At 40.9% G+C, this 27,782-nt stretch overlaps 1 protein-coding gene across 4 annotated transcripts in view; it reads right to left on the bottom strand.

Moving 5' to 3' along the window:
- Window positions 1–26,437, bottom strand: part of KCNJ6 (potassium inwardly rectifying channel subfamily J member 6) — a 171,626-nt gene extending 145,189 nt beyond the window's left edge. For 2 of the 4 annotated variants that reach the window (XM_054052785.1, XM_054052799.1), the window contains exon 1: window positions 26,064–26,437. The gene's annotated coding sequence lies outside the window, so the exon portion shown is untranslated. Of the gene's footprint in view, window positions 1–25,850; window positions 25,941–26,063 lie in introns of those variants that run through there. The other 2 variants (XM_054052814.1, XM_054052792.1) reach the window with 2 other exon arrangements.
- Between the last annotated feature and the right edge of the window lie 1,345 nt (window positions 26,438–27,782).

The raw sequence follows: 27,782 nt of genomic DNA, 5'->3' as shown, positions 1-27,782 counted from the left end.
GAAAGGTTTGGGAAGGCAGAGTTGAAGACAAACTGCACTGAAACAAATAAATATTAAGAATTTACTGTGTGGCATGCTGGGGTGGACATTTACAGGCTTGCTGTCCTGCCCTAATGCAGTGTGAGAATACACTCAGGACAGCATTTACCCTACCTTGCTTCAGCCATCTGCAAGTTAAGCAACCACTTCTGTAGATCATCCTGTCTGTCACTACAGGCAATCAGGAAGAAAAGGCACTGCTTTGTTTCCTCCTAAAGATGGCATGTGGAATTGTGCTCTGGAGGTATCCGTCTCCTTTGATTGGTTAGACAGGGTACCCAAACAAGGGGCTGAACCTAGAGGTGTAACTTCTTGGTAAGAGAAGTCCTCTACCCTTTCATTGGGTGCAGTAAATTTTCTCCAAATGAAACCAAAGCGCATAGTCTCTCATTTCTCTTTGACATAAGTATGTTTGAGCTGAAGGTATAGTTCACTATGGACAAGTGTATTACAGCTGTCCAGGGTTAAACATAAGGACAAAACTAGAAATAGCAGACGCCTCTGTCAATGAAGTATAAACCTGTCATGTCAATGCCTGGAAAACTCAGTCTATCTACGGAATTATCAATACTTAAAGGTTTGGGTGCAATTACTAGGAGTATATTTCACCCGGAAAGAAAATCACCTCACACATCAAATATATATGCATCATGGTATTTGAGGCACAACCTGTGAAAGCTGAGAGAAATCCATCTGGCCCTCCATTTATGGGCACTGCATTTTTACTGTCACTTTTTAAAAAGTTATGTTAACATCCACCTCCAGGCTGAGTCTTCGCGTATGCAGCTCTGTTCTAAAAACATTCCCTTTCTCAGCTGGAGAACCTGCTCGTGTTTGCTCCATCTCTGTAGTTATTCTTTCCTGTTGCTGGTGCAGAAGAAGACACTAAAAACTGCTGCATAGTATGTACAGGTATGTCTTGGGAAAGGTGAGGAGAGGAGGCTGCTACTTTTGCGGGACACAGAAGTGCTTTAAAAAGGGGTTTTATGACCCTGTCTGAATATGAGTGAACACTACCTGAAAATAAAACCTAAAATAAAACTTACACAAAAAGATATCTTCTGAAAATTGTATACAATTTACCTAACATACATACTGCAGTATTTTTCCTGTGTGACATAAAATGCATTTTCAAAGCTCAGACTTAAACTGGCACTTCATCTACCACCTTTCACATCAGTTCCTCCACTCTGATACCATATTGTTTGCTTTCCATAAATAATACACTGCTCTTTTCTTGCTGACAAAGGACAGTAGCTCTTTAGAAAGGACTTTCTTCCTTCTCCTTATTTGATAACATCATCAAGGAATCCTAGATAGGAAAAAATAACTTTCCCTGTTTTTTTAAGCCTTAACAATTTGCAGGTAATTCTACTGCAATAAATTCTACTATGTAAAATTGTTGTGTCTCAAAATCAGACATCTCCCTGCACTGCTATAAGTTGCACTTTAAGCTGTGCTAATTGCTTGTTATTGCAGTGTATGAGCAAGGGAAGGGAGACTCAAAGGTAGAAAACAGGCTGAAAGCGTTTTCCCCTGACACATACTAAATTTTCCATGTTGTCAAAGGGCTTCAAAAAGTTGCCCTGATCTCTGAGGGATATGATTCTCTCCAAATATACAAAGTCAGACCCTAGTTGTTGAATAAGATAAGTCGTCACAGAAGATGAGTTCTGATAATTGGCAGAGCTAATTGGGTCATATTCTAACACCTGAGCAGAAAATGAAGAATCTTAATTGGAAACACATGCTGGGGCTTGGCATCTTCTACATTTCCATTGCAAGGCAGACTCAATGGCAGTTGTGCACAACAAGAGTTCAAAATCCTACAAGATCAAAACACACTGTCTTTTTAAAAGAAGAAGAAAACCCTTAGTCATCAACTGGACTTACTAACTTTGCTTTAACCCAATTAGATTTCTAAAAATTCAAAGATTTTGCAATATTTGTGCCTCAGAGATGTATTGCTTTCTTTTTAATTGAGGAGGTAGGAGGATGATCTGTTTAGACGAATGTGGTGGTGGCGGCATTCCCTTTCCTCAAAGTTACTGTAATTGCTCCAAGAAGTGAGAAATCAATCAGGGCAGTGAAATTCTGAATCTTGCAGTCTGCTGTGCTGGAGGAATCCTGTGAGACTTCGAGTCACTAAGGTTATTTTTTCTGCCTTTTAACTCTGTATCTCCTGTTATTGCCCTGTCCACTAGTTATACACTGCTGATGGACTCATTAATCTTTATGAAGTATGCATGTTAGAAAGGTATCATGACTGCTGTCATAACCAAACATGGGTAGGCTAATTTCCTTTCGAAGAATGCTAGGTGGACGACCTGTTCTGCTGCCACTATCTGAAATGCTATTTCCAGGACCTGTTTGAGCATTTTTGCATATCTCTGTGCTGCGCTGTGCTATCACCTCTTCATGTAGGTACATCATACATACACCAGACAGTTGACTATCACAAGACAGGTGATGGCTGCAAAGTAAAGCTATTCCATTAGCTCTCCCTTTGAATTTATACACACTAGTCTACAAATGTGCAGATATAGCTCTGCATGTATTCATGTATGAAAGCATATGAGCACAAACACACATACTGTCTGCTCTTCATTTAATTTTCATTTTAATTTTGCTACACTTATTTTCCTTGTTATTCCCACCAGTGATGTTAATGGACTCCTTTCTTCCCTCCTGATTGATTCCTGAATTCCCTTCATGGCAAATGAATAGAAAAGACAATATATGGAGAAAAAAATTGTGAAAAATACTTCTCTCTAGACAACAATGTACATTTTCAATGCATGCTGTACGTTTTACTCATGGCACCCCTAGAGTGCTTGCAAGGCATCTTGCTCTCACAGAGCCAGTGGAGAATATAGTAGTGATTCACAGTGAAAACTGGTGAGGAAAATTTGCTATTTACAGTCCAAGTCCTCCACATACTTCTGACTACATAACCTTTAATATAGAAAAACAGTTAATAAGAGTTACTTGTAGATTTACAGTGTTGAAGCAGAGGCATGGAACTGCATATATAATAGGATTGGTAAGCTTCCATAATTTTAAGACCTGACAAAAATAGTTCATGTTTAAACATTTCATCTTGTCTTATTATGAGCTAGCATTTCTCTATACTTACTAACAACTGTATGTATTGTGGCTTAAAAAGACTTCAATCCAGGCTACCTGAAGGCAGGTACAGCCAGCTAGGGAATGCTGGAGGGAGTTAGAGATTGTTACAAAGGGCATGTGCCTGGATATAGACTAATAGGTTGTATAAGCTGGAGGAAGAGAGAACATGTTTTTCTATTAAGCCTGTAGTTTATACTAAGCTTAAGTCAGTGTGCCCTGGAAGCCACTGCCATACTTTGTCTTTATGGAATTATTTGTCGATTTAATTCCAGTTCTGTAATCAATCAGTTAGTATGGTAGATCTGATGCAACAGAGGAAGGTGTTTGTAATGCGAAACAACAGAGAGAAGTTAAAGCCAGACAAATACATACAGAAAGAGAGGCAAAACCATTTTGTAACGTTTGAATAATGACCTATGTGTCCAGCTGCCAGGTAGATGTGTATTCACCACTTCTTGAGTTCTCATGTCAATACCTGGATATAGCCTGGAAAAATCTGGTTTTGCCCAAGACAAATTACCGGGCTAGGGTTATGTGGTATGGTGTGCTTTTTACAGGAGTAAGAGCAAATGAACTAATGGTGACCATGTTCTTAAAACCAACAGAAAAAAGCATTTGTGAATCATGCACTTCCATTGGTTTACAGGCTCTGCCCAATGAAAAGCAGAATTTTAGCTAAATGCTTGATAGATCTGGGAACGAAGCACTAGCTGCTATTAATGCACGTGGTTTGACTGCAGATATTCAAGTGGAACTGGGGCTTGTATCTTCAGATGTCCTAGTGACTTCGATCCTTTCTGCCAAGAGTGAAGCATTTTTCTATAGATCCACATTCAACCCAGAAGGGACAGTGTATCTGAATATATTACTTAAATTGCCTTTGAATCACCTTATTTTAATCACAGTGTTCTAAAACATATAACTATAGGAATGCTTAACGCAATGACAGCTCTCTGTTCATTAGATAGCAGTCCCTTCTGTGTCCCTGAGTGACACACTCTGTTGTTTTTTTCAACTAGTAAATGACCTCTTTTGTCAAGTAAAGATACATTTTTACATTTGTACCCACTGAATGTCAAGTTCTTTGGTTTGGTATTGAATTATCTATTGGAATGGTCTCCAGCTTCTATAGACCTAAAATAATGTAGCTACTTGGTTTAATATTGCATTAAATTTAGATTCCAGTCACGTGAAATCATGCAGTAATCTAAAAATATATCTCGCAGTTTTGTCTATTATTCCCAAAGAGACATAAACAGCATCAATAGATATATGATAAATCTAGTACATTTCTCTATATTTATAAAAGTATATTCAATTTTGCTATCTATGTTTGGTAGCTGTTCTCCTTCCTACATATGTCCAGTGAAATTTGAAAAACAGTTAGCCACAGCACATTCTCATACCAGGACCATTTTACGTCAAGTTCATTCCATAAAGCACAGTGCTGCCTGAAAATCTTGTGAAAAATATAGACAGATATTTCACAAATTATTCATGAGGACATATTGAATGTACTCCCCAAACTGCTTTTTAAGAACTCTTTTACCACACCATTCTCCCTTTAAAATATCTACTCCTTCCAGATGTAGAAGGTTGTCTCAGCTGGTGAGATCCAGTGTAATAAACAAAGACTAAATGCCAGGAACTCCTTAATGCTAGCAGCAACTTGCTCTGTCCCTTTAGTAACATGTCTCTTTCTTTTCAGGAGGATGCATCAAATTAAACTTTCAGTGGAATTTTCCAGGCAACCACATTTGCCATAGATAATATATTCACCAAGACTGCAGAAGCTGAAGAAATCTTAGGTGGCAGTGGTGGAATTATTTTCACCTTCTTTTGCCTTCTTAAGTGATGACGGCATTTCTGCTCTGTCTGTAGTCAATCGAGGCAAAGACAAGCAGGTGACAGGTAGGCAACATAAGGCAACAAGCAGGCACTTCCAAAAATCATCCCACTGAAAACACAATTTGAGATAGAAAATATTTATTTCCTCTTCGCTGACTGACTGCAAAGGGACCATTGTATTATGCATTCTTGATGAAATAGTAGCACTGAGCAGTTGTGTTCTTTCCAGAGCTATAGGGCAATAGTTGGGATGCACAAATCAAGATGCTGCTTAGAACTCCTCTGTGCTCCAAGGCTCTGTCAATATAAGTAAATGAAAAAAAACCTGCTAAAATTATGCGGTCACTGGAACTCAGTTGTCTGTAATTCTGAAGTGTTAGAGTGGGCATGAGCATAGTTTTGTCCTATATCAACTGTCAGTCTCCCACTCTGAAGTATAGTTTGGGAGTTAGTATGGGTCAAAGACCTTTCCTGACCAGCAATTTGGATATAATCTTATGTTTTGGAGACTGGGAGGGTCTCCATGCCAGAGAACGGTTCCAGGCATTAGTTTATGGTTGCAGTGTCTTACTTAGATATGCTCCCCTTCTTATCTTCCTGAGACTTTAAGCATTGGTAAAGCCTTCTTGTTGGGCTTTGTCACAGCAACACTACATGTCCTACAGGCACTACAAGGTCAGGTGGTTACACTCCAAGTCATACAAAATTACTCTTAACATATTACAGATATCCTATGAGTTCTGAAAAGCAAGCACTATTGCATCTGTTTAATGGTAACAGAGCTATTTTAGGATTCTGTTAAACTTTTTATTTGATGAGAGGAAATAAAACACTTACAATGCTAGCTACATAAGGGGTCATTTAGTTGAAAAATATCAATTTATTTATCAATTTCACAGAAAAACATATTTAACAGGTAACTTTTGAACAAACAGTTTTTCTTTCTACAAACATTATGGTAAAAACTATTAAAATGCTCAGACTGTCGAAATAGTGTTCCATTTAGCTTTTCTCTTTCTCCTCTGAATCCTTACTCTCTTTTCTAGTTGCTAAGTATATTTCCTATTCTACTGCTGGAACATTCACCCATAGGATTTACATTATATAGCACTGCCCAGTATTTTATTGTGTGATCTTTCAACTTAGAATGTAAACTTACACAAATCATAATCTGCAGATTATTTACTTTGGACTAATTTTTTCTTTCTTAATGACAATTAAATAAAACAGAGGAAAAGTTATGTCTAACCAGGTGTACAGTATTTCTGCTTTTTCATATTGTATCAGTGACACATTCCTAATATTGTTCACTTGACCAACAGGTAGGTCATTCTTACTTTCAGGTTTTTTTTTTCCTTTTTTCCCCACAAGTTATCGCATATAGTTCCTACCAAAAGAACTGCAATCTATAAGAAATAATTTTTCTTCTTCCACCTATCAATGCTGGAATGCATTCTTCAAATATATTTTTTTTGGCCCGTGACTGCCATTCTTACTTTTAAATGATATATCTAATTTCAGAAGTATCCAACTTTTTATGTAAAATTATGTACTTATGTTAGATGTCCAGGTGAAACATATGAAAGAGTACTGAAGTCTGTCTATCCTGCTTTATTGATGAAGTTTGAATCAAAAAATGACACTAATTTTAACTGGAAAGATAACCCTTCAAGATGTCCTTCCTTCTGCAGAGGATGTTAAACAAGTGTCGCAGATGTCATTGATATTACATTTACTTTTCATCAAAGCTTACTGTGTAAGAAAGGTGTACATGCTAGACTCTGTAAGGATTGGGGAATACCATAATTGAACAGGGGGAGATTGACAAAACACAGACACAAAGCAACAAAATCATAGGCTCAAGGGTTATTTATAATGGTACTGTGTAAGTAAAGGATGCAGCTCTGCTGCCCAGCTGCTCCAAAGATGCCAACAGTTGTTTTAATCTTGCCAGAGGGATAAATGCCAGTGACAAAAATTAACATAGTGTAGCATCTGTTCTTTTGTGATTTCCATCCAAAAATGAGAAAGGAACATTCAGTTGCTTCAATATGTGTGACTGAAAAGGACATAAGATTTTTTAGCATCCTCTTTATCAGAATATGCTTTTCTGCATGGATGATTTTCCCAGCCTGTTCCACGCATCCTACAGGTTGAATGGACTTCAAGACAATGACATTTTTGGACAGGCATCAAGGCTCCTCCCCAGTCATAGCTTTTTGTGGGATCCCAAGTCCAGGGTGACTCAGCTGGTGTTCTGGAACCTTTCTTGGTAAAGGCCTCCTACCTCCTCCTCCACCAAATGTCTCAGTGAGGCAGCCAAGCATGCTTAAGCCTTTCTCAACATCCGCTCACAGGGCAGGATGCTTCTGGCAGACATAACCAGTCTGTTGTAATTTACAGAAAACGTGATAAAACAGCTGTCCTACATTTCTGAAATGCTGAGCACCTTGAAGAAACATTTGGCTAAAAGCAACATAAAACAACTTTGAAGCCATTTAAAGCAGAGGCCTTGTGATAGCAAAGCATAAGAAGAATGTAAAAAGTCATCAGGCATGATCAAACCTAGATGTTAGATGTCTGCTCTCAGAAGCAGCTTGCACAGCCTGTCTTGTACCTAAATCCCTAGAGTAATAGAGAAGAATCAGACGTTTCAGGATGGAATAGACAAGATGTAGCATGTTTGGGAAAGGTATACTCTTTTCCAATTTTTTCTAGTCCTTTGTTTTTGTAGCCTAATTTTTATTTTTAGGGGAATAGCCTCTGTTGCTGTTGAATTCAAATCAGGTCTTTCAGACCTTTTCTTCACTTTGTCAAGATCATTTTGAATGCTAATATTATTCTCTGAAATACATGCGTATTTTATAAATGCAGTTAATTCCATCATTCAAAGCATCAATGTGTTGTAAGACAGAACTGGAGACACTAAAGACCCAACTTGAAACATCCTTCCATACCGGCAGTAAACCACTGATAACTCTTCCCTGGCACGCTTTTACAACCAGTTTTATAACCATGACTAGGTAACTTCTACACCAAATTTCACTGTTTCCTTATTAGAATACTGTGGCAGATGGTGTAATGTCTTAATAAAATCAAAATATATGACCTTCTCAGCTTCTTTCTTAGCCTGTGTTGATGTACTAAGGGATGAAATTAGACTGGCTTGATGCAATGTGCTGTTAATGAAACCATTTTGGCAGCTCTCAGGATATATGTTCTGGTGCCTAAAACATCTTTTATTTTTAAAAAATCTTAAGTTAAGGTGAGTGGTTCATAATTCACCAGTTTCTCTTCCTTTTTCTGCCAAACATCCTTCTTGTCAAAGACAGGCTCCATATTTGTTCTTTTCAATCTACTAGAATTTCCCTCATTCTACATGAAGTCTTGGGTAGCTTTGGTGTCGTCTCAGACAGTCCTCCAATGTATTCTTTAGGCTTAATTGATTTTTAAACATCTAGCTTTATGTACACTGTAGCCTGTATCTTCCCAGCTATAGTGTAAGACCATCCTTCTTAGTTTGAATGGTACTGGTCCCTTGTTTACTACTGAAAGCTGATGTAAAAAAACGCATAAAATACTTCTTATCCTACTGAATATCATCTGTAGCTTTCCTTCCTGTTGAGGTGCAGGGCAAGACCCTCCCAGCACTTTCTCTTACTACTAATCTACTTATAGATCAATTTCTTGCCATCATTGATGCCTCCTGCAAGCTCAATTTCTTTTTGTTTCTTGGCTTCCAGAGTTAGGCCATTTCCTTCAGCAATTATCTTCAATACTACGACATAGTTTGTGTGTGTCCTTCTTATCAGGTCAATGTAAAATTCACAAATTAGCTCAGCTCTCTTACTACATTTCTTATACTTCATCTGGATTACTTTGTGTTTGCGCATGTGGGTGTATGCCCTTTCTCTGAAGGGCAGCTTTCCTTAAGTGCTGTAGTTTTCTACAAAAATCCCCCAAATTGCTATGATCAACAGCTCCTGCAGTCTGGGAGATTCTTCTAATTACCCAAAAAAAGAATTCATGTACTGATTCTTCTAGTTCAGTGACCTATTTTAAATCCCCTGTGTATTAGGATCTTGTTCCTTTTCTCTTCTGTCTTTAGCTGGACACTTGCATCTACTCTCTCCCTATACATAATATGGCTGGATAGGTGCTGAACAAGCCTACTGTGTCAGCCACCTCTTCAAGCCTCTGTTGACCACTTAACTCATTATCTTGATCAACTAGTAAGATGTCTGTGCTAATGCAAGAAAGACAGGAAATAAAAGGGAAAGAATTGGACTCATTCAATGGATCGACTCACTCATTCACTTCTTCCTTTTTACGACATTTTCATGAATGGTCCTAAGCATGCCTTTGATTTTAGGTCCCTGTTAAGGTCAGTGGTATTTACACAAACCTAGAATCACAGAATCATTTAGGTTAGAAAAGACCCTTAAGATCATTGAGTCCAATCGTAAGCCTAACACTGCCAAGTCCACCACTAAGCACCACATATACACATCTTTTAAATACTTCCAGGGATGGTGACTCAGTTACTTCCCTGGGCAGCCTGTTCCAGTGCTTGACAATGCTTTCAGTGAAGAAATTTTTCATGGAAGTTTCTGTCATCCTTCCCTCCAAGGGCAGTTAAAATCCTGCTCCAGCATTTTACCCCTTTGTGAACTTGGCCCTTCACTGAAAGAACTCGCAAAGATCATGTTCCTGATGCTTATGTTCCCTGTGTTTCCCCAAGTCCTTTGCTCCAGCTCTCTGAGGTTCCTAATAAATTTTGTTTTGTTTATTCAAAGTAGTATCAGTGTCCAGAGTAAGAAGTCTGGTTAGTGGTACAGGTGAGCATGAGTAATTTTTCAGGTGATCAGTTCAGATTCAGACTGCTTGGCAGTAACACATCCTCTGAGGAGTTCTTTCATAATAGATTTGGAATAGGGTTTTTTTGCTTACCAAGATAAAGTGTTTGTTCCTAATCTTTTCAGATGATTACTCAGGAGCTAGAAACTAACTGCCCCTAAAAAGAGATGTAGCCAACTTTATCTCTCTTCTTCCTTCCATACTGTTACCGGTACTCTTGCAAAACCTATGCAATCATCTATTGTCTCTTCTGGAGGTTTTCTGTGTTAAAATGTTTACGATCATTTTTTCACCTGATGGCCCAATTTCACACCTTTTCTTATGCAATTCTATTAAGTGGCACGTCTGGTGCTGAATATCTTTCCACTTGTATTTAATAGCTTTTCAGAGCTGCCAGGCTAGTGGATTACTGACCTGTTCGCCTAGATGAATTCCGCTCCTTTGTTGTAAGGGAAATGTCGAATCCTGTGGTGAATTAATGGTGGGACAATCTATTGCGCAGAATTGTTAACTTGGATTCTAAAGTTGTGCCTGTGTCTGAAGAAATCCTGCCTCTAGGTAAGAGTAATTGTCCAGGGAGTAGCTCCACACTGAATTTTTGGATCTGAAAGTAGCTCAGCCACAGATCAGCCCCAGCACTACATTTTATGGTGTGCTTTATATGACCAGAACAGAGCTCAAGACATTATGTGTATCTGGAATAGTGGGATTTTAATAAGTAATCAGTACTGATACTCATGATGTTTGACTTTTATGGTTTTTCTTTTAATCTCTGTTCAGTCACAATGGAAGAAATTCACACCCTTGCTGAAAGACTAGAACTCCTTCACTGAAATGTTAGTAAGTTCATAAAGACAACATGTTTTCTTGGACTCTGCTGTTAAAACATCAGTCTCAGCTCCACTGCCCTCTTTTTCATTGTAAATTTACTATCTTTCACCAACAGCAGACCTGATTCTCCAGTCTATCATGCCCTACACGGGCAAATGCTGCATATACAAATGCGGAATTAGTTGTACTGAGTGTGAAGATTTATTTTACCTCATGGTAATACCAACATGCTGGTTTTGAGACCTGCTCTAGTGATTCTGCATGCTGTTCATAGCCATGCAAAGTGGATGTCAAATTTTCCCATCCTGATTTTCATAGGTATATATGTGACTCTCCAGAGTTCAAGGCCAGGAAGAATCAAACTTATGGCACTTGAATACTGTTACTTTGTAATAAGAACTGGTCAACCAGTCAACTGAGAGTTCATACCTTTCTCCAAATACATAACTGAATAAAGTTATGCAGTGTTGAGCTTGGCTTTTTTTATGGTTATATAATACTGCAGCAGCATGGAAAAGACAAGAATTACTTGACGAAGAAAGTGACAGTGGAACGAAGCACTGAATTTCTTTACAAAGGTGAACAGCTTCAGTTTGTGACAGTTAAGAGAATGAAGTTCTTTAACAGGGATTATTTCGATTACAGGATAATTTTACCAGGCAAAATGTCCATCTCTCTGTGTATGTAATAAAGTGCTCTAGCCCATGGATTTAATTCAGTGACCTGATAAAAAGCACTCATAATAGTGTACTTAATACTACATTCCTATGGCCTCAGTTTGGTGCAAATAGTTGTCCATTTGCAATAGTTGACCGTGGCATTCTTCTGTCATTCAGAAATCTACAAGTGGGCACAGCTATATGATCATCAGTAGCATATGGAGACCACTCTGAAAGCTTTTGGAATTTTGATGTTCTCCATCCATGGCAGTAGACTGAAGGCATTAAGAGCCAGCCAGAATAGTAAAGAGCAGCTATATGCTCTGTGTCCGCAAAGAACCCAATTGAGAGAGGGAAAACACCATTTCATCTGTGAGACACCTTCCCATACGTGTGCCCAGCCATACTGAGGAACTAGCTGTGTAGAGATACAATTTCTGCTTGGAATGGAATTGCAGTATTCAGTAAGCCTCTGAGTTTCTGTCCTCCAATATATGATCCATTCCATAAAACAGAAGTGAAATCGTAAGGTATGCAAATCAGGAGTTATTTTGTCCTTCCTCTCTCTCCATCATATCTGCTTTTTATGGCACTGCCAATAACGTAGACCTGTAATATGCTGTGTGCTGTATCTATACAACATACAGAGGCTAAATTTGAAATGTTTCTCTTTCTGTGGAAATTGCTAGAGGCAGGAGAGCTTCACTTCAAGTTACTACTTAAAAGTTCAAAATGCTAGTAATTAGGAGAAACCATTATTTGACTTTAGACTGAATGTGTGTCATTTGAACACTCAAGAGTCTTTGATGAGCCTGAGAGAATAAACAGAACCCTGTAACTTTGCTATTCCAGTCACTGTCCTAACGTGCTACTTTGTTTCCTGAACCTAAACTCTGCTTTGTGTTTAAGTGAGGACTGCGTTCTTGGGCCTTGTCCCATTGCCTTTAGAAGGGGTACAGTTTAATAAGGGTTATAATGGCTTTTTGTTTAGACAAAGGAGTCCTCTGCCTGCTGTTGGTGCTCTGAGGTGCTCCTTAGCACTTCTCAGCACTTCATTCCTCCATACTCTTGGGGATAAAATATGTAAGTTCCAGTGGGGAAATGAAAACCACTGAAGTACAGATGAGGAGATGTACTTGAGGATGGAGTTTATTCCCTTCTTATCCAGGCAAATTAAAATTTGCTTAATTTGCTTAGTCCTCATAATAGGATAACTGGTCCACTTTTCAATACACTGTTGTACCTCTGAGCTTTTTCATTAATGGACATCGAGGAAGAGAGAAAAACACCTTCATGAGGAAAGTGAGAAGTCCCTCCAAGAGTGGAGGGTAAAAATGAGTTTTTCAGAGTCCCAGTGGGGATAAAAGGCTTTGTTCACTAGCCTTGACAAATTGAGTAAAGAAAAAATGCTCCTCCACTTCTCCACCCTCCCCAACACAACAGAAATAAGGAGCAGCAGAAGGAGCAAGGGGAAAAGACAGTAAAGGAAGGATCAGCCACTTGAGGGGGAGTAAATAATGAGTATTTAGTTTATTTAGTTTTCAGTTTTGAAACAGCTGTGGTGGCCAAGGGTACTGTCTAGAGACACTTGTATTTGTGGATCTAAGAACGAAGCTGGGAAAACTGTTAGATCAAAAGCATAGCAGAGCAGGGGTATATTTGTTTCAGAATCCCTTGTAATGCTCTTGCTGTGATTTTATTAGTGGACTTAAACGTCAGTAGTTTAATTCAAGTCACTGTTGTAGCAGTGTAAGTCAATCAGAAATCTGACTTAGAACTATGTCTCCCCCTCTTCCCCATTATGTGACAGTTAATGCACTTAATTCACGTTTTCAATTACTATCCCACAAGATTATGTCTATGAGGAAAATATCACTATGCTAAAGTTCTTCCATGAAGATTTATAGAGATGACAAAATTTAATTAAAGGTTTCAATGTATTCCCACTGAAATGAGTAGGAAACCCCTCATTCACTTCAAAAGTAGCATCTACATTTTAAGTATGACTAGTATCAAAAATGCACAGTGAAAAATTTCCGAAGCAATCAAGCCCATGATAAGGACTCAGAAGTAACCAAATCAAACCTCCTGTACTCCTATCTATAACTCTTAGTCCAGTTAGCTCTTTGGACTTAAGCAGTACAGAGCTACTCACACAAGTAACATTTTCCAAGCGAATGATTAATTTTTAACATTTACCTTTGTTTGCTGCAAATGAGTTAAAAGTTTCTCCAGATTATGTAGCTTCCTATCGCAGTGTACATGCACACAGAAAGACTGTAGATGAAGTATTTGGTGAGGGAAGGAATTTTACAAAGGTAAGAATTTATAAAGGAAAATTCCAAATCCACTCCTGGGCTGGTATGCTGTACACTTAATTTCTATAGGAAAAAACTTTACAAATGACATACAGATCTTCTAGAAATATGACACAAATTTGGAAACGATTGCAAAGTAGTCACTTAATGATAGACTATTCACATAGAAAATCAAGTTATAACTTGAGAAACAGCCAAGTTAGAAGCAAAAGAGAAGGATATCAATGCAGAAGGAATTATACAATTTGAGAATAATGAGCATGAGAATATTAAAAATCAAAATACATAAGGAGTTCCACAATGACTGCAACCAGGAAAATTATATGCCTTCTTTTTAAGAAACACAAGAAGATGGATTTAGAAAACTGATTAACTTTTCTTCAGTCCTTGGGTAAACTATTGACCAAATTATCAAAAAAAGCTATTTCTGGACACATGCAAGACAAGGACACGGCCAGTAAGAGTCAGCTGGGATTTTCCCTTGGGAAATCATACTTGCCCAGTCTGACAGCCTTCTACAATGAAATTATTTGGTCGACGAAGTAAGAGTAGCAAGTCTTTAGCAAGACTTTCAACACTATCCCGTAACTTCTGCTAGCTAAAGAAGGACAATGGAACTGGACGGGTAGACTGTAAGGAGGGGTGGAAAATTGGCAGGGGCTTTGAATTTGAAGGGTCTACAGTTTCAGGTTAAACAGTTAATAGCGTTCCTTAGCTGTTAATATCAGTTGGGGACAGCGCTAATGTCTTCACCAGTGATCTGCAAAGTAGGACTGAAGACGTCTCAACCAGCCTCCAGGTGACCCCGAACTGGAATAAGCAGTTGATTCACAGAGAAGGTAGGGATGTTACTCAGCAGGACGTAGACAAGCAAGAGGAATGGGCTATCGATAACCTCATGAACGAGGACAAATGTAAAGCCCTGTGTATGATACAGGCTGAAGACAAACTTGCTAGGTAGCAACACTGTAGGATAAGGCCTGTGGTTTTAGAGATAGCAAGCTGCACCTGTGTGCCCTTGTAGCAATGAAGGCTGAATTTATACTGGGATGCCTTAGTAACAAATCAGCAAGTGGGCTGAGAGAAGAGATTATTAAGCCTTCTGCTTGGCACTGGTGAGATTTGCCTAGAGACCTCCAGGGGTCCCTTCTAATATATTTTTAATATAATTCTGTGAAATTCTCTCAATAATTCTTACATTCAGTAATGCTCATTAGGTTTTGTTCTGAGTTCACTAGAAGTCCAGGACAGAGATTAACTATACATACACTGAACGAGAGTCTTTGTCACATGGACCAAAGTCTGAAAGTTGGTAGGACATACAAGATTATATCCTTGATTACTGGCATAGAGGAAATATTCACAGGCAGTATAAATGTAGAGCATTTTCAGTCACTTGTATAATAATTTTTATTTGGACAGGGGCAATCTTTTTAAAACTTACTAACTTCTAGTTCTAAGAGTTCTAATTTTGACATCTGTACTAATTGTTAATAAATGTTTATCTAGCTGCATCAGAACTACACTGTTCTCTTCCTCTGCTTCCCACGCTGATCTGTAGCTTTAAGTAGAAGTGCTAACTCTAGGCTATTGAGGATGGCTTTGATGATCACAGTTCTAACTGAAGATTAAGGTTTGAGGCTTACCTTCAGGTTTTAAGGTTGGGATTTTTTAGTTTGTTTTGGTGTGGGATTTCTGTGATTTTGGCCTGTTTGTCATGGTTTTTTTTGGTTTGCTTGTTTGTTTTCCTGATAGCACATCTTTACCAAGGAAGCTCAACTGACTATGAAGAAAATGCACAAAATCCAATCTTTAGATTGTGATTATGCTGAACTGTGGAATATATGCCTTAGATCCAGCCTCACTCAACTTTAGATTTCACTGAAATGAAAAGCTAGCCTGAAGCCAGAAATTTAATTGTTGTAGAAAGCTGAAATTCTTCCTCTGTGTAATTCTTCTAATGAAGCCTGACTTTTCACCCTCTTCTGCTTACAAGGGGGGGTGCCCGAGACCTTCTGTGCAAGAACACAATCTCATTTCAGTTGCCGCTGTTTGCTCTCATGTTTCTCAATTGCACAGCCCAACTTGTTAGCCTGTCTTTGTCTTGAACCACATAGGGCAGCCCTGCCAACACATTTGATAGCTACAATGTCACTTGACATTTTAACCGGTCTACTGTTCAAAAAAGGAATTTTCCATTAGGCTTGATCTAATGTTTGCTTACTACTGAAAAGGTCCTCTTTACACAGGATCCAGTCCAGCACAATTACGAGCCACAGTGTCTGTTTCAGGAAAAACATATTTTCCCCTCTCTCTCAGTTTTTCCTTCATCATAGCGGTCTGTATAAACAGCTGATCTAAACTAGTTTTACTTCACTGTAAAGCCGATGGAATGGTTAGACTTATTGCCATAAATTGATATGGGTCCGAATCTGCAGTACTTCTTTATGGAAAACTTAATTATGGGGAAGAATTAATAACATGAATCCGACCTTATTCAGAATTTTAAAAAGAATTATGATATTTCATTTGTTTGCGTGAAGAAATATATCAGATGATATTTTTATGCCTCCAATTTGACCATTACAGCTGTGTGCGCCTCGACCACTGAGTGACATTCCATGCAAGTTGCAACAGCTGTTAATTTGAAAATAACCTGGTTTGAAATATATTTTCATATTTACTCCCAAATCCATGCTTTGGCCCTAGAGCAGGCTGATCTTCATTGAAGGTCAAGTAGAAATACTCAGACTCCAAATCGTTGCAAAGGTTTGGGTTGATACACTGCTATCTTTGTTGAAAATGTTCTATGTTTACTCTCAGAGAGCTCCAAATTCCCATAGGACTACCATGTGCTTGCACTGTGGAAAAATGTGAGAAGCTTCATCTTAAAATCACGATAAAGGAAAAGAATTTGCAACGCTTGTAGACATTTCTAGAATGTTTTAGTTAATTGCTTTCACTTTATCTGCTGGCTGCACACTTAGAATTAAGTAGCACGAATAGGAACAATGTTTAGGCTGGATTATACAAAGATTTCTCATGACAGTTTTTAGTAATGAAGTTGTCCTGAGATGTACTAACGAAGCTGTATGTCAGACCTCTCTTTCCTATATAGTAGCCTATTTAAAATAAATTTACATTTAAGGTCTGATATGAAACCCACTGAAGTTAATGGAAAGACTTTAATGCTCTTTGACTAAAATGCATGCAGAAGATCACATATTTTGTGTGATTCTATTTCTGTAACAGTCTGGCAGGATTTACTATTCCTTTACATCAGGTTTGAACAACCTTATCTAGTGGAAGATGTCCCTGCTCATGGCAGGGGTGTTGGAACTAGATGATTTTTAAAGCACCTTCTAACCCAAACCATTATTTATTCTATGATTCTACACTTTCTGCAAGGCTTCTGCCAGTTTCTTTTGTTATTAATTTTTCCTCTCCCCTCATGACAATATCATACATATTGCTCTTCAGCAACTCTAAGGTCCCACCTGACTTCCTACCAGCCAGCAGCTTAATTGTCTTCTAAGATGCGAGTTGTGTGTGACACTCCAAACCTACTAGTTTGGCTTATGAATGCAGCTGTAATTAAAAACAAAACAACAATCAAACCATCAGTTCTGCTCCTTGCAAACAGTCAGAGTCAGAACGTCTTCCTAGTTACATTTGTCTGTCTTTTTATTTTTAAATTCTTTGACCTTAAATAGTATTTTGGTTTAAATTGTGATAGTAGATATATTGGATTCCTATCTGCTGTTGTTGCCTCTTACTTGATGAAAGAGAAAAGTTATTTCCTGCAGCAAACACTGCTGGAATGAAGAGTGACAATAATAGATGTTTGCTGTTTATACACAGTGGGTACTATTTCTTTTCTGGATATCAGTTTAGAATGTCTTTGTAATTATTTTTTATATATCCAGAAGGCAAAGGCTTTGGTAGTGTTAAGTTAGAGTATAACTGCTGTAGCTTCTTCTGAAATGCATTTCTGAGCCCTGTGATTTGGTAAAAGATGGATTTAAGTAAAACCTATAAATTTTCTAGTTTCAGGGGCAGAAAGAAGGGAGATAGTGATCAGCAACACCCAGATGTTGCACATTGCACTACATTTTCAGTGAGCCATCCCAGAAATGTAGAATGGACTGTTTTGATTACAGGAGCATTTTTTATTCTAGGGCTATTTTCCTTTCTCTTTTTTTATATGTCTTCCTCATCCTTCACCCTTTCTCTTTCTCAACTCTTCCAAATTCTGGCCTAAGTAATTTTTACTTAGCTTTGCAATCTCTGGATAACATTGGAGAACTCAGTCCAATGTGGAATTTGACACTGGGATGCAGCAGAAGTTTGTGGTCACCACTCAAAAGTTTAAGACCAGTTGTAGAGAAAAAAGTAATGGTAATTTTTGTGTAGAGAACAGTTACATGAGAGCTATATTCTCACATAGCACATGCTCACAAATACGATGTCAATACTTACCAAAAACAACCACAAAATAATATTGCAAATATCCTACACATAATTACAGTCACCATCACTAGACTATTACAGATCTTGTTGGAATATTTTCTTAGTGACGGCATTCTTCTATTTGCTTGTTTCTCTTTCTGAATTTAATAGTAACTTTGGTATATTTCTGAAAATTAGGTTAATATTACTTTCTAATCCTCTAAAACTTCTGATGTACTTTATGCTTTAATGTAATTATGCCTAATAGATGGCAGCTTTGTAAAGATCATTCACATCCCTGCTGAAAACTTGACTGAGATAAAGACATATCTAGTTTATTTAACATGATTAACAACCTGAAGTATTAGAATTCTTCTGCAGTAATTCACAACAGCCATGGATTGCAAGATTACTGGGGAGACGCTTAGATTTATGAGACAGTCCCTGTCTGATAAACACACCACACTAGGTAGTGCTAATGGGCAACAACCCAATAGCCTCCTTTCTCCTTCTCTCTTGTAAAAATGATGCTGGGTGAAGATTTGATAATCCCTAACTCCCATTCAGTAAAAAATTCAATGAGACATTTTATTTATTTCTCATCTAACTGATACACTTTCCTACATTTGTACAGAGAAAGCTAACAGCAAACTAAGGAGAATACGGCACTAGGGCTGTACCAAAGCTGGCACAATTTTCTTTGCTTCCCTTCTAGCTTAACCTCCCTTCCTCTCTGCATCCACATGGAGACTATGATTCAGAACCTACTGCAAATGATGGCAATCTTGCCGTCCTTAAGCAGCCACTGGTTTTAATTGCTAAAAAAACATTTCCTTCCATTTGCTTGCATAACTATGTTCTCCCTGCTCCTGCTGTTTGTTCCAGCTCTGATAGACTAAGACCACCTCTGAGACCAGGAAGTACTGAGATACTTCATGCTGCACCTGGAGAGTGTCAAAAACAAAAAAAATAACGAAACAAAAAAATAACAATACAAAAAAGGGCTTGACTTCTACATAATCTTGATATTTTTGTAAGCCAGCAAGGAAAACAGTAGTGCATGACCATGCAAATGAAGAAGTTGGTAGGTACAGTTCTGTATGGGAGCTTTGAGGACAGGGCTTCATCTCCCACACCTTCTCCATCTGTAGAATGCCACATTGATTTAATTACTTGAGATGCATACCATGAAATTTGAAGCACCAAAATGTGACATCTCTAGAGGCCTATTGAGATCCCTGGTGGACTAATGTTGCTCTTTAGAGTTGCCTTTTAGCATTGTCCAGCTCTTTTCACGGATGCTACAGGGAGTCCAGGGAATCTATACTTGCAAAGCCAGCATTGCCTATTAAATATTTTTCTGTGAAAACCTAGATCCATGGAAATCAATGAAGAATTACCTCTCCACGTCCAGACAGCTATTGAACTGGAAGAAGAATTACAACCATTTACGATAATGCTTCTTTTCAGGAATGGGAAATTGATCTGACAAGCTGATAGAAGCTGCAGACAGTATGTGTCAACAGGAGATGGGTGGAGAAAAAGCAAGAAGGTAGGAAATGTCATTATTTTCTCATTTGTCAAATTAATACTTTGAGGAATAATTTGGCAATTGCTCATTATTCTAATGAACCCCTGCTCTTGATTATGATAAATACTAAATTATATGATAATTTCTCCTTTGCTTTCACTGATAAAGTTGTCTGCATTGACAAGACAAAATGAGATTTTTTTTTTTTAATGGGAAGCAAAAAGCAGAGGATTTCCTGCAATGTTGCAAAGCGCTCTGAGCTGGTGAGCCTAATGCAGGGATGCTTATGATAAAGCACTGCAGAACACCGTTGATTAGAGCATTGAATTAACTATGCTCTTGTGTGCTCTCTCTCATCATCTTGTTCGTTCTTTTAGCCTTCTACTTCACTCTTTCAATCTGCACATTATTGTTTTCTTGTCCAGAAGTATTTTGAGAATTCAGCAAAATGCCAGTACTTGATTTTCATCAGCAAACAAGCCCTCATGTTCTGCTCCAGCAAGTCTCAACAAATCCTGTGCATGGTGGCTTCTTCAGGTCAGGCTCCAACCAACAGCCCATGTAGATTAAATGAGTGCAGGATAATGCAGCACAGCTGTATAAACCTATGATTCTTTAGTGTTTATTTGTCTATGAATGCCATTACTGCTGTGACAGGAGCAATCAGACCTAGGACTTCTCTTTCTAAAGGCATGGTTGAAATTAAAGACTCAATACAGATCAAAGGGTATGAAATGAAATCAAAGTCAAGGGCAATGCTATATTTGCATGACTGTGATGGGATGTGTGAGCATATCCAAGCTTGTGCTAAAGCTCCTTGCCTCATCCATACTGTCTCCAAACACTGCCTTTAGCCATGGGACACATGAGGATCAGGTGGCACTGCTTCAAAACCAAATGTAAAGATCACATTTAAATTTTTGACAGTGTCCTAAAGTCTCTGTGCTAGGATAAGTAAGATATTTCCTCTGGTTCAGAGGCTTTTATGAAGGCTCAGAGATCCGCATACACGTCAAAGTCTGAAGCTGAGCTCAGTCAGTTTGAACCACTCACTATGCACACAACAGAGAGGCTAGGTTATTTGCAGTAAGGATTAATAGCAGGCTCTATGGTTTAAATATTTGAATGAGTCTTCACTGCCTGTCCTAACACATACAGTGCTATTAATGCAAATACTATTAATGCAAATACTTGAAAAAAATTAAAGCGCTTTTGAATCATAATTTACTCCTATGATTTGTAAGCTATGTGTGAAAATGATTGAGTTTTCTGACTGTAAGGCTGATTCTGCCCTTGGATAGACCACATTATTATCCCACAAGAGTAAGACAAAAAAGTAAATGTTTCTTGGAAATAAATACTATCAAACTGAAGAATGGTGTATATCATGAACATACACTTCCAGTCATATGCTTGCATTCATTTTGAGGCCTGATAGAATAAGCCTTATATTTTATAATACTAAGGTGATATATATTATCGTACTAAGATATTGTGTCTTCTGAGGGCATTTCTGATCTTATTGTCAGATGTACAGTAATACTACTACTCCTGTACTTGTGGAGGTTAATACGAGGAATATCATGCTGTACCTCACACCCAGATGCCATTAATGGCTGACCTGAAGTCGTAACTGCCAAACAGAAGGAGGGAAGGCTTTCAGCTTTCACCTTTTAGTTATTTTTTATTTAATACAAAATTCTATGGACTAATACCCCAGAGAAAACTTCTGGTAGAGTTCTTCTCTGTTATGTTAGAGCTTCTTCTGAAACCTCTGGCATGAATTAGGGCTTCTTCCATCAGGACTGTGTACAATCTGTGCACGTATGCAGGTCTTCACTGATTTTACTGAGCACTGTGTGACTCTGAGGGTCCATTCATATGAACTGCTGGTAGAAAATGAAATCTTCTAAGAATTTTGAAATTTACTTTTGTCCAGTATCCAAAGACAGGATGTTCTACTGGCCATATGTAAAACCACATGAATACATTGCATGTTACTAGCTAGCAAAAATCCATTTTAATGACCCTTTAAAATAAAAATAAGATGTTTTTCCTCAATTGTCATACTCCCTTGGCCCTTTATGATATTCTACTAGGCAGACCATGGTGACTGAGTTAAAAGAGAATGGTACTCTAAGCCTTCTTATGGACATGATTCATACCTGCAGCACAGCACTTTTGCAGCTCCCATACTAACGTATGTGACTGAAAATTTCCTGGCTCTGCATATGACTTTTGATCACAGAGGTTTTCCTCCTTCAGCCCCTGCATGTCCAGGACCACTTTCATTCACCTCCTACAGTACGCTGGGTTAGGGTGGTCTGGTGTGGGCTGTCCATTTGACAGATACTCCACAACACTGTCATGAGGATCTGTGAGAAAGCTTCAAGCTTCCATGACAGCCAGCATCCTTGAGCATAATTAAAATTGCGTCACTATGTGAAAAAATGGAGTTAGCAGTATCCTATTGTTCAATAATTTTATTCCAGTTATTCATAACACACATATAATAAAATTACATTTCCAGTATTGACAGCAATCTAGTAAAGAATCTGAGGCACAGTTTTGGAGGAAAACCTAAATACTCTTCCAGGAAGTCACTATCAAGTGGGAATGAGATTAAAACACTTTTCTTGGGTTTGCTTTTTGGCAAATTTAGCATTCATTGTTTAAGAAGCATCAATCTCTTTCTGTGTGATAAATATTTAAATATTGATACTTAATATACCAGGATTATTGTTTTCTAGTATGAAACTGCCTCCATCAGTAAACACTGTACATCCACATGAATGTAACAAGCACATTAACCTAAACCACATCACTTTTTAAAAAAACTACCAGAGCTTAATTATCCCAATTAAAAAGCAACATTCTGCAGGAAGCAGATGATGAAAACTCTGAACAGAGCATCCGAGCTTTTAACAACAATGAAAACAAAAGAAGTAATAAAATAGAAATATGTTCTCTACGATGCTTCAACCACTATTACTTAAGGCATAGTTTAATTTATTTGAGAGACTGCTAATATGAATTATTTTATTTCTTACTTTTATAGAAGCATATAAAGAACTCCTGAATAAAAATATATTTGCATATGTGAAAATACCATGAGAAGATCACGACAAAGCTGGTAACCTTACACCAACAATGTCCAGACTTCCTGATATTTTACAGGTGAAAAAAGAACAATATAGAGTTTATATCTGTGAAATATTTGAATAAATCTCTTTTGATGGATATTTTATGAAAATATAAATTAAATTCTGTTTCTATTGTACACTTTGAAGGACAGAACCTGTCTTCCTTCTAAAATACTATGTTTCAATAAAACGAATACAAAACAAGGCTAAAAATACATGCTTATGAAAAAAAAATAAGTATTTTCTGCAATGAAATTGTGTGTTTTAGGAAGCTCGTATTGAAAGTAGTGTAAATGCACTGGCAGAACTTCCAGAAAGAATTCTGTCTTATACTAAACTGATTAAGGTTGTGCGATTTTCTGTTGATGTTCCTATAATTAATTTTTTTCTTATGTTGCTTATAGGGCCAAATCATTTTGTAATTATCTGACAAAATTATTCTGACACTGCAGGAGTATTGCCTTACATAACAAAATCAATAGCTTGAAGTATTATAAATGATCTGGTAAATGCCCTGAAGAGCTGTATTCTATTACTTCTCCTCACTTTCCCACAGGAAAGTAATGAGTTCTCAAGACCATACTTTCAGTTCAGTCCTTTATTTCCTTATGAGGTAAGTCTGAAAATGTGAGGCCCATAATTAAGAAATTCAGGTCTCTGTTTCCACAAAGGCTTAACTCATTAGTTCACTTGACTTGTCAAGAAGCATAGTTAGGGCAAAATGTCGATCCACAGTTAACAAGGTTTTAGTTCAACTTGTTATTCTTAGAGATTAATTTGCTTGGATTCCTTGCATAAATATAAAGCCCAACAAACTCCCATGCATGCACAGGACTCACCTATGTAGTTGTCTCTGCTAGGCTAGGACTTGTTTGAAACAAAAGATTTATAACAAAGAAGGAAAGTGGGCAAAGAACCACTAGCTGGTGTGATTGGACAGCTTGATTATAGCAAAAGCATAACCTCAAGAGGCTGGGGATTTGGATTCAAAACCAATAATTCTACATGTATCTATAGTTAACTGCCTATCAGGACCAAGGCAAGACTAAATAAATCTTGTTTGTTTAATAAAAAAAAAGAACATCCTGACACAGTGAACAGCACAAAAGTGACTAACCCACCTCTGCCTTCCTAGTGAATATTATTCATTATGCTGTTTGCTTTTTGAGAATATTTTTTTCGTAGTGTGAACCAATAATTGCATATGTAACTACTAGCATGAGATATATATAGGAAAATTGAGCCAATAATTTACAACCTATCAGTGCAATAAATACCTCTTAGCTTTTGGTGAATTATCATGAACCTGAATACTCTCTCCCCATCCTCCTTGTGTATTTCTTTAAATTGATTGCCAAATATCTGAGGGTAACAGTTCTTGATCAGGAGGTGCTTCTCTGATTATTTCACTGTGTCTGTCTGATCAGCACAAACTCCACCTGTGTAATTGTGCACTTCAGCAGTGGGATAGCTCTCTAAGCTAAGAGTGCAATCTCTTCAAGTGCCATTTCTTGACAAGTTTTCTTAAGGAAAACAAGTTGAGAACACATATTTTTCACAGTTTCTGTAGGACTCATTTTATGGATGTCATGCGTGTCAATGGTCCTGCTGGGGAACCAGTTAGCAACAACAAGTTACTGAGAACCACTGCAAAAGAGTCATAAGAAACATCCTTGAGCAAGTGCGTGTAAAGATGTCATTTGTTAACTTGTTTGCTCCCAGCTACTGCACGCATTTGGCTCAAGAAAGTTTAGCAGCCCTAGGTGAGGCTTCCTCTGGCTCCTGGCACCCCGTGGGAAGCAGCACCGTGTTTGGCACTGGTTCTAGCAGAGAAAGACAGACGTTTCTGGCGTGGGGACACCGGCGGTGGGTTCCCCCGCTGCCTGCAGAGCTGAGGCCCGATCCAAAGCCCCCAGACGGCTCTCCGCCCGGCACAGGGAGCCACGCTCCAGCCGCTGACCAGGGTGCTGCCGCTGCCGCTCTCGCCGCTATCCGCGGTGCTGAAGTAGCGCCGGGCAGGGCCCGCAGCAGGCAGCAAGGCGCGCGGGCGGCGCTGCGCGGGCCGAGGGCGGCTGCGGGGCACAGCTGGCACAGCAACAAGCAGCGATGCGGAGCTCGCCTCGAAGCAGCTTCGCCCTCCTGCCGCGGCTCCGGTCACGGCGACTCGGGAGCAGCTGGTTCTCCGCAGCCGCGGCTGGCTGAGACATGTGGGGCGGCCCCTTCCCCACCACGGTCCCCTGGCTCTTCGCCGCCCCCTTTACCACAAGAGGAAAGTTTTGTCTGTGGTATCTTCCTTCCCACCTTTGGGACCAGACCTTTTGGGGCCGGGAGGGGGCGGCGACGGGGGGAGCTGGGGGAGGGAAAAGGGGGGAATTGTCTCCTACTTATTTATTTATTTAGCTCTTTCCGCCCTCAGGTCGCCATGGTAATACTGAGCTCGCTCTCCCTCCGATCAAGAGGAGACGGGCACCCCCTCGTGAGCAGTACCCCTCCCCTTCTCTCCTCTCCTCTCCCGCTGTTCCTCTCCCCCGCCGGAGGCTTTTCCCTCCTTGACCCCCTCATAGCGGAGCCAGGGCCACGCTACTCCCTCAACTTGGCCTCGACTCCTTTGAACCTGGCCCCGGCTCCCTTCAGCTTCGCCCCGGCTGCCCCCAGCGCTGCCCGCCTCAGCCCCAGAGTGACCCCAGCTCCCCGCAACGCGGCCGCCTCCCGAGGAGGAGTAAGACGGGAGCAGCCAAAACAACATCCCCACCACCACTATCTCCGCTTTGAAGTTCTTCCCCGCTTCGGGGCCGCCGCTGGAGCGCCGCTGGGAAGGGGGTGGCCGGGCGGGACGTCGTCCCTGTTGGCCCTCGGGTGCCCGCCTGTCGAGCCCGGAGGCGAAGGGCGCATCCCCGTCCCCTTGGCGGCGGCAGCGCTCTTGCCCGAGGGTGCGGGAACCGGGGCTCCCGTGCGGGAGGCTCGCGCGACGGCAGCTGGAAACTGCCCCCTCCTCGCCCCCACGCCGTGTCCCCCATCCGCCGCGGTTCCCCCGCCGCCAACTCACCCAGCGGAGACCGGCTAAGGCTGCTCGCCCCCCGATTACATAAGTCAAGCACCCCGTTACCTCCTGGCACTGCCGCTGTGGCTGCCAGGGAGAAGCTTGAGGATCGGCGTTTGGGAGTGGAAAAAAAGCGGTGGCAACGAGCCATAAGGGCACAAGCAGCAAAACGCACGCCCAGAGCCAGAATCTCCCTTCGGGTACCCCTCCCCGCCTTACCTGGCGGCGGTGCGCTGCTCTCACTCCATGCCGGCTCCCCGCGGGACGGGGCAGGGCGCTGCTGCCCGGCTCTGCTCCGGCTCCGCGCCGGCTCCGAGCCCGCGGGTGCGTGCGCGCGTGTGAGCGCCGCTCGCCGTCACGCGTCCCCGAGGATGCTGTCGGGCGTCTCCATTCCTCGCGCCGTTCGCCCACCCTCCCGCGCCGGGGCAGCGACGCTCGCCGCCTGCGGGGCTTCGCTCCTGGTTCGCTTCGCAGCGACGGCCGCGCGTGTGTGTGTGTGTGCGCGGAGAGGCTGGGGAGGCGGCTTGGGGGAGGCGCGGCCCCGGGGGCTGCGGCCGGCGCCGGGGGGCTCCGCTCACCCGGCCGGCGGTGGCTACTCGGAGCGTGGCTGCCGGCAGCGCCCCCTGCGGGCGGCGAGGTGCGGTGCGGGCGGCGCGCTCCTTCCGCGGGGGCGGCTCTGCCTCCCCCCTGCACCGCCCCTCGGCTCGATGGGGCAGCCGGGATGGCGCTGGGGGGGCCCGGGGGGCCGAGAAGAGGCTCGGGGGGACCGTATCGCTCATGGAGGTTGTAGGGAGGTGGGTGCTGGTCTCTTCTCCCAAGGGATAGGACGACAGGGAATGGCCAAATGCTGGGCACAACAAGCCCATGCAGCGCTTCAGACTATGGAAAGAGCGGCTAGAAAGCTGCCTGGAGGAGAAGGACCTGGGGGTGTTGAGTGACAGCCGATTGAACATGAGCCAGCAGTGTGCCCAGGTGGCCAAGAAGGCCAATGGCATCTTGGCTTGTATCAGAAACGGCGTGACCAGCAGGTCCAGGGAGGTTATTCTTCCTCTGTACTCGGCACTGGTGAGACCGCACCTTCAGTACTGTGTTCAGTTCTGGGCCCCTCATCACAAGAAGGATGTTGAGGCTCTGGACTGTGTCCAGAGCAGAGCAACGAAGCTGGTGAGGGGGCTGGAGAACAAGTCTTACGAGGAGCGGCTGAGAGAGCTGGGGTTGTTTAGCCTGGAGAAGGGGAGGCTGAGGGGAGACCTTATTGCTCTCTACAAGTACCTGAAAGGAGGTTGTGGAGAGGAGGGAGCTGGCCTTTTCTCCCAAGTGACAGGGGACAGGACAAGGGGGAATGGCCTGAAGCTGCATCAGGGGAGGTTCAGACTGGATATCAGAAAAAAAATTCACAGAAAGGGTCATCAGAACAGGCTGCCCAGGGAGGTTGTTGAGTCACCATCCCTGGAGGTATTTAAAAGACAGGTAAACGAGGTGCTCAGGGACATGGTTTAGTGGCAGATAGGAATGGTTGGACACAATGATCCAAGAGGTCTTTTTCAACCTGGTACTTCTATGATTCCATGAATGGCCTCAAGCAGCGCCAGGGGAGGTTCAGATTGGACATTAGGAAAAATTTCTTTGCCAAAAGTGTTATCGAGCACTGGAGCAGACTGCCCAGGAAGGTGATGGAGTCACCATCCCTGGAGGTGTTTAAAAGACAGGTAGATTAAGTGCTTAGGAGTATGATTAAGTAGTGGACAGGCTGGGTTTGATGATCCCAAAGCTCTTTTCCAGTCTAGTGATTCTTTGATTCTATGTAGCATCAGGGAGGGGGCAGCTGCCCCACCAGAGATCACCATCACCTCCCGCGGGAGCAGGTGGTGCAGCCACCATGGGAAGGGGCAATGTCCTGGCTCTCTCCCCTGTGGAGCGTGGGCACCAACTCTGGCA

Source organism: Cuculus canorus, chromosome 1 (assembly GCF_017976375.1).
Source record: "Cuculus canorus isolate bCucCan1 chromosome 1, bCucCan1.pri, whole genome shotgun sequence".
Taxonomy (NCBI): Eukaryota; Metazoa; Chordata; class Aves; order Cuculiformes; family Cuculidae; genus Cuculus; species Cuculus canorus.
The sequence above is the reverse complement of the archived record's forward strand: the minus strand, read 5'-3'. Positions and strand labels throughout refer to the sequence as shown.